General features: G+C 34.5%; 1 protein-coding gene and 1 pseudogene across 6 annotated transcripts in view; both read left to right on the forward strand.

Moving 5' to 3' along the window:
* The window catches only part of TCF12 (transcription factor 12), a 286,947-nt gene that overhangs the window by 75,123 nt on the left and 197,478 nt on the right, over nt 1-14,346 (forward strand). The window lies entirely within an intron of this gene.
* LOC118601312 lies at nt 10,463-10,581 on the forward strand (annotated as a pseudogene).

The raw sequence follows: 14,346 nt of genomic DNA on the forward strand, positions 1-14,346 counted from the left end.
TAGTAAGAGACCTTCAGGGATTCAATGAAACATGTAGTTTCCAAATGATATAGAGATCTCTCCAACATTAGGCTAACCTTGATTATTTTGGGGAACTTTTTGGAGGGAAGATTGGTTCATTATTTATATGTATTTTGCAGGCAGTTATACATAGGATGGAGTCATGCAGTTAGGATAGGTATTATAAAATCAGTCCCTGACTTTAGCTCAAGTGATCAGTGATACCACCTTGTCTCTAGAAGGTATTCAGGTCATTTCAGGTCAGCTAAGTCACTGGCCAGGGTTGTTATGAATGATAGAATTGCCTTAGATTTCCTTGCGGGTCATGTGGATTACAAGGCAGATTCTGTTTAATTGCTAATACATGCCTGGATTAATGCTTCAGTCTAAATGGAAAGGTCAATTCAGACATATAAGGAGGCAGACACTTGGATTTCTATGGTAGACCCTGATGATTTATGGGATTTGTTCAGCTGATTTGGCCTAGGACCTTGGAGGACCTGGTAGAAGTCAGTACTGTAGGTTAGCCTCCTCTTGCTTCTTGGAGTCTTATATATAGTAGGGTTAGTAACATGATGCTTAAGACAAATTAAAGAATAGATTTGGGCCTAGTTTCTTGGTCAGATTAATCAGCTTGGTTGATAAAGTAGAATGCTTTAGAAAAACCTGCCTGATAGTATAGAAACAAAGGATACATAATGTTGGACATAATTTTCCACTATCCTCTTAGAATTCTGTATGTTTTGCAAGTAGAGGCACTGGCTGCCTTTGTTTCAGACTATCCTTTCAAGGATGCATGTATCCTAAACAGCCTTGGAAAATAGACATAGTGTATCTCTCTGGAGCAAAGGGCAGATAATGTTTACTGTTCAGGATAATAGAGATAGCATCTCCAGAACACAGGTAAGTCATGCCACTGCACTCTCTGAAAGATTAGGCTCCCTAAACTTAGAGTTCCTCTCTTATAAACCCACTGTGTGTACAGACATCCATTTGAGCTCATCTTTGTTCCTGATGTAGGATATGGCTAATAGTTTATCACCTGACTCATGAGTCTCATGTCTTCTGCTTTCATTCATGGAACTGATAGTCTGCCTTGTTAGGTTATAAGTAGGGCACAATCTCAGACCCTTCACAGTTTGTGACATCGGGTACTTATTATGGGTACTCTCTGGAATATCCATTTAGGGAACCTCATATATCTATTTAAAAAATGATCTATTTGAGTATTAATAAAAATGTCAAATGCATATAATTTTCAGTCTGGCATTGCCATTTAAATGTATGTTACCTCTAGTAGGGGGTCACAAACTACTGCCCTAGCCCTTGGGACAAAATCTGTCTCACTGTTTCTTGTAAATAAAGTTTTATTATAATACAGCCACACCAATCTGTATTTGTATTGTTTGGGGCTACTTTTGTGCTACAGGACACAGTTGGGTAGTTTCAACACAGACTATATGGTCCAAAGTAAAAAATAATTATTTGTTCCTTTAAGGAAAAGTTTGGAGCCCTGTTCTATCATTCTAGACCAACATTATTTTCTTTACCTATACTTGCAGAAGTGTGTCAGGATAGATGTACAAAGATGTTCACAACAGGGTTGTTAATAATAGTGAAAATGAAAATCAACAGAACACTGGAAACAACTTTAGAAATTTTGAGAAGGTCTAGATTTATTACCTGAACATTGACTTTTTCTGCAGATTTTCACAAGTCATCCCTGGGACTGAACTCTTCCCAATGAGTCTGAGACACCCATTCCATAATTGGACTTAAATATATATGAAACATAATTTTCTTCTTCAGCTAGAATAAGGGGTTGTCAGATAATATGATCTGGAAGAGAAGACAAGGACACCAGATTAATTTGGCTAGCCTCTGCATATTACAGCTTCCAGGGAGTGTGAAGATCACCCAGTGAGAGGCTGAAGTCCTGCTGTTAAATTTTGCATTATAGTCTAAAGATTTGTTATTTGTTTTTAATTTTTAATTAGAGTTGGCATTAGTATTATATTAGTTTTAGGTGCACAGCACAGTATTTAGACATTTATATAATTTACAAAGTGATCCCCTTGATTTGTCTAGTACCCACTTGGCACTATACATAGTTATTACTATATTATTAACTATATTCTCTATGAAAGCCAATCAAAAGGTAGTCATTGGGAAAAGAAGTAAAACAGAACAAAAACCAAACCCAAACAGATTGCTGTTGTTCACCAATGAAGGTATTCACTTGATGCAGTAGCAATTACATCAAATGCAGTAGCCACACTTACTACTGACTCTTCTCTAGTAGGGGGATCCTTTGATTGTGTGCTCAGGTATGAGGATAGAACCCTTAAATTAGATGGACGCCATATGTGACTGAAGTTTAGGAGAGAATTACATTGATTTTATTTTAATGAGCCTTTAATAAGGAAATAAAGACCAAACTGTTATGGAGTTTGGTACCTGGTAAGAAGAGGAGAAATTGATAGCCTGATAGGCACTTAAATTTTAGAAACTGATTTAGGGAGAAAGAAGGTAGAGTTCTAATATTGTGGTAGCCAGCATTGGCCAAAGTACAGCTTTTTAGTGGGCAATACTGAAAATGTTTTAGAAATATTTTGCTCTCTGCCTCTAGAGGGGTTGTATTTTGCTTGCTGCTTTTTGGTTGCAATATGTTTTGAACAGCAAATATTATTTAATACTTTTGGTTAGACAAAGGAATTAAAATTATTTTTATTCATGAAGACTTAAAAATTTATAAAGATTCAGTTATATTTAATTGTACATTGACATCCTCATGGGGAAAGAAAGGGTATATGAGATAGGGATTGTCCCAGAAAATCTAGGACATGAGCTCCATATTTATGTACCCCAGTGTTTTTAACAGGTTGTGGTCAGGAAATAAATGGTGAACCTGTTTTGTGAGGGGTAGGAGCAGAGGCAGATGTATTGAGTGCATCTATGGTTTTCTTGCAGCGAGTTCAGTATGTTGTAAACCTTGTGTTTATGTTCTTCAGGTGTGAAGCTGGAGAAGTAATATCTTACCTGGAAAAGTTTGACACATATTGGTAGGGATGTCTTTTTTAAAAAGTCTTTTTTTCCCTTTTGAAAAAATGTAGAAGTAGCGAGGGGAAGAGAAGATTTAGTTATTTAACTTGTCCAATTTCCATAATGTTTATTTTGCCTCAGACATTAAACTTCCAAGTGTTCAAGTAACCTAAGGTAGACAAGCAGTGTAGGGAGCAATTATATTCTACCCAAAGCTAATATAGCCCAGCCAGCTGAATAAGAACACTTGAGAAATGTGCTCAACTAAATACATTGTCTAAGTGGTTTATTTTCCTATGTGGGCAATTAGGTAAGCATGTTATTTCAGGTGGCGGACGTGGAGGAATTTTGGGACTATGTGTAGGTAGAACAATGCTAAGGTTTCTTCTTGTTAATCAGCGAAGACTTCATGGAAGAGGATGAGTAAGTGTGGATAAGAACTTGAGGGTGGTATGGGTATCTTTGTGAAGAGCTTCAAAATCAAGGAGCAATGTATCATTTTTGAAAATAAGGATGACAAGCTTTAATTAATGTGTAACCTGATGTGGATGGAGGGGCTAAAACACTTATCACCTTGTATTTTTTTAGGCTTGATATGTGCTATACAAATTTCATGTTTACTTTCACTATGTATTTTCCTTTAATAAGATTAAGAGCATTTTGAAGGTGAGATTTATCTTTTTCTGCTTCTTTTGTACCCCACATAGAACAAAATTATAGACTCATGCTAACAAAAGTTTCATTTTTTTAAAGGAAAATTTAAGATTTCAAATATGGAAAGCTTGAGCATTTTGTTAGCTGTTGGGCATGATGTAAGTAAAAAGAAGACTTGGGACCCAGACCTGGGGCAGAACCTTTAAAGCAGTGCTAGCTTTGAGGGCCAAGATGAGGTCAGAGTATCATGGTGAAATTGGAAGAGAGAAGTAAACTCCTGAGTATAGCAAGTTAGACTAGTGGTGGGAGAGGAAACATGGGTATTAGTGGCTTAGTATATGGTTGTAGGTCAGAATTCTAACCAATCATGAGGAAGTGATTTGGGACTGCTGTTTAGAGTAAGATCCATGTCTCAGAATCTGTGATGGCAAAATATGTTCATTTAGGATAGGATCCAGGGTCTTGTTCTTTGCAAAGAACTGACTTCTTTGGTCTTTACATGGTTTTACTGCAGTGACTGAAACCTAGCAGATATGAGCTATTATACTTACTATACTGTATATAGTTTTCAGGTTTGGCCTAAAGTTGTAGTAAGTATGATTCTGAATAGTTTCAAATTTCTTTTTTTCTTTTAATAATCTTTTACCTTTAATAGTACCATTTTTTGGATGGATCCTCTCTTGTCAGGCCATGGGACTGATAGAAGGAAATATGTTGTAATATCTTAATTTCATGGGATTTCTGAACTGAAAGGATAACTGGTCACTATTTCTAGCTCATACAGGTGGGAGTGGAACAATCAGCACAGTGCCAAGTGGTTTTCTTTCTTTTTTAGGATGTTGAGGCTTTTCCTCTCTATTGATGTATAGAGGCGTTAAACGTCGTCATGCTATTGGAGAATAAATTGTTTTGGTTGCCAGTAAGGTCAGCTGGGATTATGAAAAATAATCTCCAACATAATTCCAGTTTTAACCTCAAGTAGATTATTCAGATAAGATTGACTTGTGTAATAGATTCTGTTTAGATATGGGGCTTGGTTCCATTCAGTGTTGGCTTTGTGTATTTATTGAGCACCTGATTTGTGCCAGATACTTCTCTAGGCACTTTATACCTACTATTTCATTAATCCTCATGGAAACCTTAAAAGAAGAATAATGGTATTCCCATTTTTAAAGGTCAGGATATTGAAGCTCTCTTTACCAGCCAGATTAATCAATCGTTTTTATTCCCTCTGGAAAATACACGTACTGATGACAGTGTTTCCATTGGCCACTTATACTCTAGTATCATACTTCTGTTTTAACCATATGAGTTATATCCTTACCAAGAGTCAATTGCCTTTGTTCCCAAACCTGTTAATAATTATTTATAATTAAAGCAATATATTGATAAAGAAGGTTATTTTATGAAAGCTGACTTGAATGGAAAGATTCAATGACAAGAGGCTAAAATACTAGCTATTGAATTAGATGTAAATGAGACAGCATCAATAAATTGGATGAAGAATACAAGTGTGGAAGATTCGGAATTTCTTTCTTTGCAAATGCATTAGTTTTTAATTGTACTTTAAAGAAACAAGCTGAACACTGTAGAGAATGCATTAAGAGAAGGGCAGGTGGAACACTAATCAGAGGACTCACACTCAAAAAAAGAGTGCCGATCCCGAGTTTAGAACCAAATGAAAAATAAGACACAAAAAAAGTGACATAATGAAGATTAAAATGTCAGCTTTATTAATGACACAATGATTAGAGTTCACGGCTTTAGAACTGCTGCTGCCAAAAGGGCTTGCCAACACTTCAAAGAAAATGCCCAGAATTTCTGCCTTATACCATTCCAAGATCTGATTGAAAGAATTGTGCCAGTCACTAGTATTGGCAGATTTATTATTGTTTTAACTCCACATATTCAAAAAACGTGCACACTAATCAGGAAGCTCTCCCTTCCTTGAGATAAGGTAGGTAATGGAGGGCAGGAAGTTCTTCCAGATAGAGACCTGAGGCTAAGGAAGGGTAATTCCTTCATCAAAATGTTGGGTTATGTTTTATGTTGAAAAACTTTTTAGGTAATGCTTGTCCAGTTCATTATATTCTTACTTTACTCTACTTCTGAATTATGATCATGTGTTGCATAGTTAAAAAGGGAGAGCTCAAATCAAGTTTAGTCCTGTCTGACTTATGAGCCTTTGCACTTTTCATTATATCACATTTGTTGAGGTTTCTTTTGGGCACTCCTGCCTCCCTTTTTATATCTCTGTCTTTGAACCAGTTCCCTAAATTTACCCCTTGAAACTTTGATTACAGAGCCCATTTTGTTCATTCAGGAGAATAATCCTCAAACTAAAAGGCTTGTATCAAACAACATAGAACAGAATAGAATTGTAGCCTACAGTAGCTGAAGAGCAAGAAAATTATTACCTAGGAGCTTTATTAAATACCTGAAATGGCATCTGGTTTCCAGATCCAGATGAATTTTGTTGAAAAATTTGTGGATACCTCCTCATACAGTTTTTATTTACAAAAGTAATACATGTACATTTAAAAAAATTTATTACCGTAAAAAATGAGTCATCAATGTGATGGAGCATAAAAGAAATGAAACCTTAAACTGCATAAGTAGAAATGTGGTGTCAGAGTCATAGATACTAATGGTTCCACCGTCATCTTAGATGGGATGATGAATTAATTTTTATATTTTAAGAGAGTCACACATCAGCTAGTGTCTAGAACATGCTTAGGATTTGGTCTACTGAAAATGATGACATAGGAGTAATAGTAAATGGGGTGGAAAGACTAAGAGCAGATGGGCCTAATACTTTCCACGTTTTTGAATACTGTCATATAAAAGAGGGTATAGACTTCTGTGGTGTTCCTCTAGAACAGTGGTAGAAAAACTTTTTCTAAAGGGCCAGATAAATATTTTAGGTTTTATGTTGCAGCCATTTGACTCTGCCATTGTTATAGGAAAGCAGCCTTAAACAGTATGTGGTAAACAAATGGGAATATCTGTATTCCAACAAAACTTTATTTGTAAAAACATCGTAGGCTGGATTTCATCCACAGGCTTACTCCTATTCTAGAAGAGCATAGTTTTCTTCTCAATTTAAGAGAGAAGTTTTCAAGAGACTGTGGGTTTTAGCAATTGAAAAACTCTGTCTCAAGAGGTGAGAGTGCCCTCTCACTGATTTATTATAACCATCCACCTAACATGCCTTAGGTAGGACTTTGCACTAACTAGAAGAGAAGACCAGATGACTGCTAGGACTCCTACTAACTTTTCCCCTCTCAGTTTTCCATGCTTTTCTAACTGACAAAAATTCTTTGATTTAGTTGTTTAGATATTTATGATTTAGTGGGAAAGATTCAGCCCAGAAAATAAGTTTGTATTAAACTTATCTTTGTATGAGTTTGCTTAATTTCACTTTACTGAATTTAATTCAATGTAGTATTTTATTTTACATATGTATTTTATTGTATGTATGCATTTTGCATATAATAAAATGCAATATATATTCTGTATGTTAGGTTATATATCTTATCGAATTATATACTTAAAATGTATGTATTTTGTGTGTATGTATATAATAAATATATGTACTACATATACATATATAATGAAATACACATATTTTAAGTGTATAATGCAATAGTTTTGAGATTTATTTTGACAGATGTATAGAAGATGTCCATCATTCCAGAAAGTTGCCTTATATTCCTTTGCAGTCAATTTTCCTCAACACCTGTCCCTTGGAACCACCGATGTGATGCTATCACTGTAAGTTAGTTTTAGCCTCTTCTAGAAATAATCTCATAATAATGGAATCATACATAATAAACACTTGTATCTGGCTTCTTTGACTTAGTAGTTTTGAGATTCATCCAGGTTGACACGTGCATCAGAAATTAGTTGTTTTTAATTGCTTAATAATAGTTTTTCATATACCAGTGTTTTTTTGTTATTTATTTATCAGTTGATGATATTTGGATTATTTACAATTTTTGGCTATTACGAATAAAGCTGTTGTGAAATTATCCTTGACTAAAATACCTAGGAGTAAGTTTCCAGGTCATATTGTAATATGGTTAATACTCTACAAAATTGGAGAACTGCTTTTCAAAGTGGCTGTACCATTATATGCTCCTACAAGCAATACATGATTGTTCCAGTTGTTGAACAGCCTCTATAACACTTAATATTTTCAGTCTTTTTTTAAGTAAAGGCATTAAAGTGGGTTAGTGGTAGTGTATCGTTTTGGTTTTAGTTTTTGTTTACCATCTTCTCATATACTTATTGTCCATTTATGTATCTTCTTTGCCTATTTTTAAATTGAATTGTCTATTTTTTATTGAGTATAAGGCTTCTCATAATTTTGGATATATTTGTCATATATATGTGTACTATGAATATTTCTCCCAGTCCATGTTGCCTTTTCATTTTCTTAACAGTCTTTTGAAGGACATTAGGTTTTAAATTTAATGAAATGATATTTATTAAATTTCTTTTTGTGATTAACAAAGCTTTCCATGTTTGTCAAAAAATCTTTGCCTACTCCAAAATTACAAAGATTTTTTTTCCCCCTGTGTTTTCTTCAGAACTTAGATTTTACATATAGGTCTCTGAACCATTTCGAAGGTTTTGTGTACAGTATGAGATAGGGGTTGAGATTCTTTTTTTTTTTCTCCATGAGATATTTACTTCCTGAGATACTTACTTGTTCTAACACCATTTGTTTGAGACTGTCTCTATTGAATTTTGTTTAGTGTCTTAGTTGAAAATCATTTGACCACATGGTTTAGTTCTATTTCTGGATTCTATTCTCTTCTAGTGATCAATGTTTATTGTAATTTATGCCTTCCTCACAATGTCTTCATTACTATAGATTTATGGTAAATCTTGAGGCCAGATACTATTGTCCATCTGACTTTGTTTCTCTTTTAAAAAATTATTTAGCCTATTCTGAGCCTTTGTGTTTCTGTATACCTTTATTTTTAGTAAGCTTGCTAAAATTTTTCTTGGAATTTAATTGATTGTTTGCTGTATTTTGTTTTTGGCTACTCTGTAATCCTTGTTGTTTAAAGAAAAATATATTTTGTAACGTTCTGTATGAGTTGTTTAAGAGGGCTGGTTTTAAATTTTATTTTTAAAATGAACATATAGTTAAATTGCCTTCTTTTCTGATGAATAGTTCCATGAATTTTAGCACATGTATAAATTCATGTGAGTCCTTCCACAATCAAGATACATAATAATTTTATTATCACCCCAAACTATTTCTTTTCCCTTTCTTCACCTCTTAATCCCTGGCAACTACTAATCTGTTCTCTGTTACTATAGTTTTATCTTTTTGAGATCTTCATATAAATGTAATAGTACAACATGTAACATTTTGAGACTGACTTCTTTCACTAAGCATATTACTTTGAGGTTCAACTATATTTTTGAATGTAGTTCTTTTTTATTTCTGAGAGGTATCACATTATATAAATGTACCACAGTTTCTTTATCCATGTTAAAGGACATTTATGTTGTTTACGGTTTTTAGAGAATATGATTAGAATGGCTGTGGACATTTTTGTACCAATGTTTGTGTGAACGTAAATTTTCATTCCTCTAGGTTAAATACCTTGGAGCGGGACTTCTGGGTCACATGGTAATTGTGTGCAGATATTTTTTTAATGACTTTCTTATTTTGGAAGTAGTTATATTCATTAGACTAAATTTAGAAACTGGGCAGGAAGAAAAAATAGGACAACTATTACCCATTTTCTCTATGCTGAAACCTAAACACAAAATTTCAATGTGTTTCCTTTTATTCTTCCTCTTTCTCTTCTTGTACCTCCCCCCTCCTCTCTTCTTTTCTTCTCTTCCTCTGCGTCTTTCTCCTATCTTTCCTCTTCTTTCTCTTCCTCTTCTTCCTAGTAGTAAGCATATTGAAAATATAATTTAATATCTATTTTCTTTTTCTTAATTAGATTTTTTACTTGTAAGACTCACCAAACAGTAATTTCTAATTAGTATATGGCACAGTATCTAGCATGTACATAATCACAATACACATTTGTAGAAGTGAGTAATTTTATTGCATTTGGCAGTGCAGCTGGCTAGTGCTAGATTTTTTTGGACTAACAACTTTTCTTTACTCATTAAATCCATTTGGGCAACTGTGGACTCCAAATGCCTGATCTTGGGGTTGCTGCGGTTGATGTCAGCCACTTGCCTTTGCACTCAGATTGAATAGAACCTTAATAGAACCTTAAGGCAGCTAAATATTTCCATTGTTTATTATGTGAGTGATTATTTCTAGAGTAGACTTTTCATCTAAACCTCAAAAGAATAACGTGCTGATTTGTATTCATGACACAAACAACATGTTTCCATGCGGTCTTAGAAACAATGCAGCTAGCTCCATATTTTTCTATTTGTTACCTTTACTTTCAAGTGCTGTGAGCTTCTGCTGTTTTAGGAATGTTGGCTCTTCTCAGGTGGATTGGTAAGGCCTTGATGTGGTCTTGTAGAACTCAGGTAAACACTCCGTTCTTTGCATTTGGCTAAAGTGTTAGTGGTTTTTATGTTACCTTTGCAGCCAGGAGCTTGGCTAAAGAATTGTTTGGTTTGAGATTTGGAGGATTAAATCAATCAGTCCTTCTGACCTGGATTCTCATCATAGTTAGATAGTAGAGAATTTCATTAAGCTAATAGATCCTATAAGTCAGAATTTAGAAATTAAGAAATGTAGGTTCTTTTACTTATTTAAAAAGCGGTAGTAGTCTACGGCCATGCTACCCTGAATAAGCCCAATCTCGTCTGATCTTGGAGACTAAGCAGGGTTGGGCCTGGTTAGTACTTGGATAGGAGACCACATGAGAAAACCAGATGCTGTAGATGTAAAAAATAAAAAAAATAAAGGGTTGTAAGCTGATAAGATCCTTGCAATCTGTGAGGTCAAACAAGGGTTGCCTCTCCTAACAACAACAAAAAACAGTAGTATCTTCTGGTTCTCAATAATAATGAGTAAACACACAACCCCCTCTACACCCCCCCCTTTTTTTTTAAACAACTGACTGTAACTGTAAAACCTGCACAGAATGCATGATAAATAGCAGCAATCAAATTAGAGAAGAACATCAGATTTTGAAATACCACCAAACCTTTAGGATCCCCTGACCTAACCTCTGTGCAGCCAGAAACTTGGAATTGAGCAGTGTGGTGTAGATAGAATGAGATCCAGAAGCCCTCTATTTCTGACTTGAGGTATGAGAAAAGGTGAAGAACTCATAGAGTTGAGGTCATCCCCTGTTTTTTTCCTTTACTTTTTTCTATTTTCTCAACCCGGTTGGTAATATCAGTTTGCCATGGGTGTCTGTAGGAGCCAAAACTCTGAGGGAGGGTAATCTTATACCTTTGATGCGGTTGTTCCAAGAGAGCTGAGGCTAACTCCATTGCTTTCTGGGAACAGAAACCCCATGGTGTTGTGTACAAACACCTAGGCTTACTTTCCACCTGTGCATATACAAGGATGTTATCATAATTAACATTTCAAAGACTGAAAACCGAGATGAAGGATAAAACTCCACCCAGGTTGCAGACTGACCACTGGGTGGCACACCAATGGGAAAATCCAAATAGCATTGCAAAGGCTTTGAAAACTGAACTGATGTTGGAATCACAACCTACAGAAAGCATGTTGGAGCTTGAAGCATGAACCTAACCTGGTCAACTGCTGGTGAAAACAAAAATATTAATATACTCTGTAGGATTTAAGAAGATCCTGAGTTTTATAGCATATTATTCAAAAGTTCAAAGATATAATCCAAAATCACTCAGTATGCAAAAAACCACAAATAACGCACATTAGAAAAGGCACTGACAGACACTACTGAAAAGATAATATGAGTGTTGGAATTATTTGGCAAAGGCTTTAAACCAGCCATGATAAAAATAGTGAATAAGAGACATTGCAAATACCCCTGCAACAAGTGTCAAGCTAAAAGTATTAGCAAATAAATAAAGGGTATAGAGTTGAATCAAATACAATTTGAAACTGAAAAATACAATAATCATAACGAAAAACTTACTGAATGGATTTAACAGCACAATGGTGATGAAAGAGGAGAGATTAACTGAATTTGATAGGTCAATAGGAATTTTTCAGTGAGAAAAATGATAGGAAAAAAAAAGAGCTTTAGAGAACTTTGGGCCAGTAACATAAGGGGCCCCAGAAGGAGAAAAGAAATAGTGCAGTGCAGAAAAAAATGTTTGAAGAATTACTAGCCACAAACTATAATTGTGTTAAAATTCATAGAACGATACACCAAAAAGGAAAGGGGGTATTTTATTGTATGAGAATTTAAAAAATAGAATAAATTTGGAAAGAGGTGGCATTATAATTTGTGATGGTAATGTAGAATTTTTATTTAGCAGTGGTAAATCCTGGACTCCTCAGAGTAACTTCATTGCCGTTTGCACACCCAGTCATTTAATTTGGTTTCTTCATGCAGGGTTTCCCTCCCCCCCCCCCCATTAGTTGGGGAATCCACTTTTCCATCTATTTCAGTAAATGTTTTCCCTGTCTTTGGTTTTGTTTGTCTGTCAAACCTTTAACCAGGATAAAAATGTGTCCTATATATTCTATTATAACTTAGCGTCTTATTTTGTTGTTGCTTTGACTAATATTGTAGAATTTTTAACATCTTATAAAGGATATATTTATACCTAAGGATTATTTTTGACATTATATTTACATATACTAAGAGAAGTTAGTCTTGGATCATTTTCCCTGCCTTCCTCCACTTCCTCACCCCTACCTCAGTAACCTTTGTTCTGTAGCTCTCTGTGAGTTATGTTTGCCTGTTGAGTCAGTGGACCTTCCTTATTCCAGACCAGCTTTTCAAGAATCATGAGACCAATTTATCTGTACAGTTCAAGCTTCCTTCTGGACCTCCGTCAGGACAGGTAGAGTTACTAATCTAACTGCCCTCTGACATAGTAGCGACTAATTACTTAGTAGTCACAGTTTTTGAGATTGTCAAAAGTCACGTTTGGTTGTCATCCAGACCTAGTAATTTTTTTTATTGTCGTTATTACTTTTTGATCTAATATTTTAAACTTCTGTTTCAAAAATTATTTAAATATTTCTTAAACAGCTTCTCCAATAAATAGTGAAGCATGGAATCAATGAGTATCTCTTTTATCTCACTTTATTCCCTAAATAAGAACTTTTATTAAAAATAGTTTTTAAGTTATTGCAAAATTATTCCCAGACTCCTTTTCAGGGATTATTTTCTTTTGAGAAGTTACCTTCTCTCCATGAAAACATGATTATATTAATTCTGATTTATTGCCTTTTTGTCATAGAATAAATTTTTAATGCAACCAAGTAGCAAAAAATTCCCAGATACTAATTACCTGTTCAGTCTAGATTCTTGTTTTGTTTATAACTCAGACTATATATTTGATCGTAGAGCCTCTCTTCACATAATGCATGATGGCTTTTCAAATTGTAAATTAATGATATTTAAGTAAATTGATTTTTTTTTTTTCCTATTTGTCCTCATCAGTGGATTCAGTATCCAAAGAAAGCTCTTTGGCAAGTGCATAACCTGAATTAAATGTCAAGGAACAGATGGAAAGGGGTTCCATAAGAATTGGCTGAATAATAGGAGTTTGACTTTCTGTAAAATAGCTTTACTGGCTTTCCTCTTTTACAGAAATGATGTTAAAAAGAGCTCAACCTTCAAACCAAGGAATAGATGTTTTTAGGCTGGTATTTAGTAGGAGATAAAAGCCCTTTCATATAGTCTTAACAGTATGGTTTATTTATTTTTGAAAGGCTGTGAGTTCTCAGAACATTGAGAATACTACATGATCAGATGTAAATACAAAAAAACACAATTTAGAGCCAATAACATTTTTTTTTAATATTCCTAATGATATTACTGCCTTGATTAGGGTGAAAAATTGCATTTAGGGTAATTAACTTAGTAATAGTATGGCTATGAAGGTAACTGAGTTTATTCATGAGTACAAAGATGGGTTTTGTGAAAGTGACTACCGATTCTCTTATGAGCATATAGGGTATCCATGCATATTTTTAAGTTTCATTGTCGAGTACTGAAGGTCAAACTCATAATATTGTATAAGTCCCTTTTAAAGTATTGATTTATTGCATGATCCACTTATGTGACTCAATATCGAAGTTCTCAAGTATTAACTTTAAAAGAGTAAGCTGTCATTTTCACAGTTACTTGAAGAATCTGTGGCAGGAGAACCCTACCTGACATTAAGTACTTCTGTATTAGATAAAATATATTGGAAGAATATAGAAATGAAGAGAAAGATGGGCATTTTGGCAGCCAAACAAATTTAGCTTTGACTGCTGGGGCTTGGGATGGGGTGGGGAACTCATCCCTGATTACTCAGGTTTCGATGCATTAAAATTGGATGTGATCTTCATGATAAATTTTTTGTGTATACTGTCAAACCAAGTACTTCTTTCTCTTATTTGCTTTTTACATCTTCAGGTAAAGAAATAAGGTGCATGTTTGTGTTTTTTACTTTTGAGTCCATAAAAGCATAATTTGCAAGCTTTGACTCAGTGCAAATTAATTGTGGCAGTGGAACCTAAAATGTTGTTTTATGATAATTTTATAA

Source organism: Rousettus aegyptiacus, unplaced genomic scaffold, assembly GCF_014176215.1.
Source record: "Rousettus aegyptiacus isolate mRouAeg1 unplaced genomic scaffold, mRouAeg1.p scaffold_m13_p_3, whole genome shotgun sequence".
NCBI classification, from domain to species: Eukaryota; Metazoa; Chordata; class Mammalia; order Chiroptera; family Pteropodidae; genus Rousettus; species Rousettus aegyptiacus.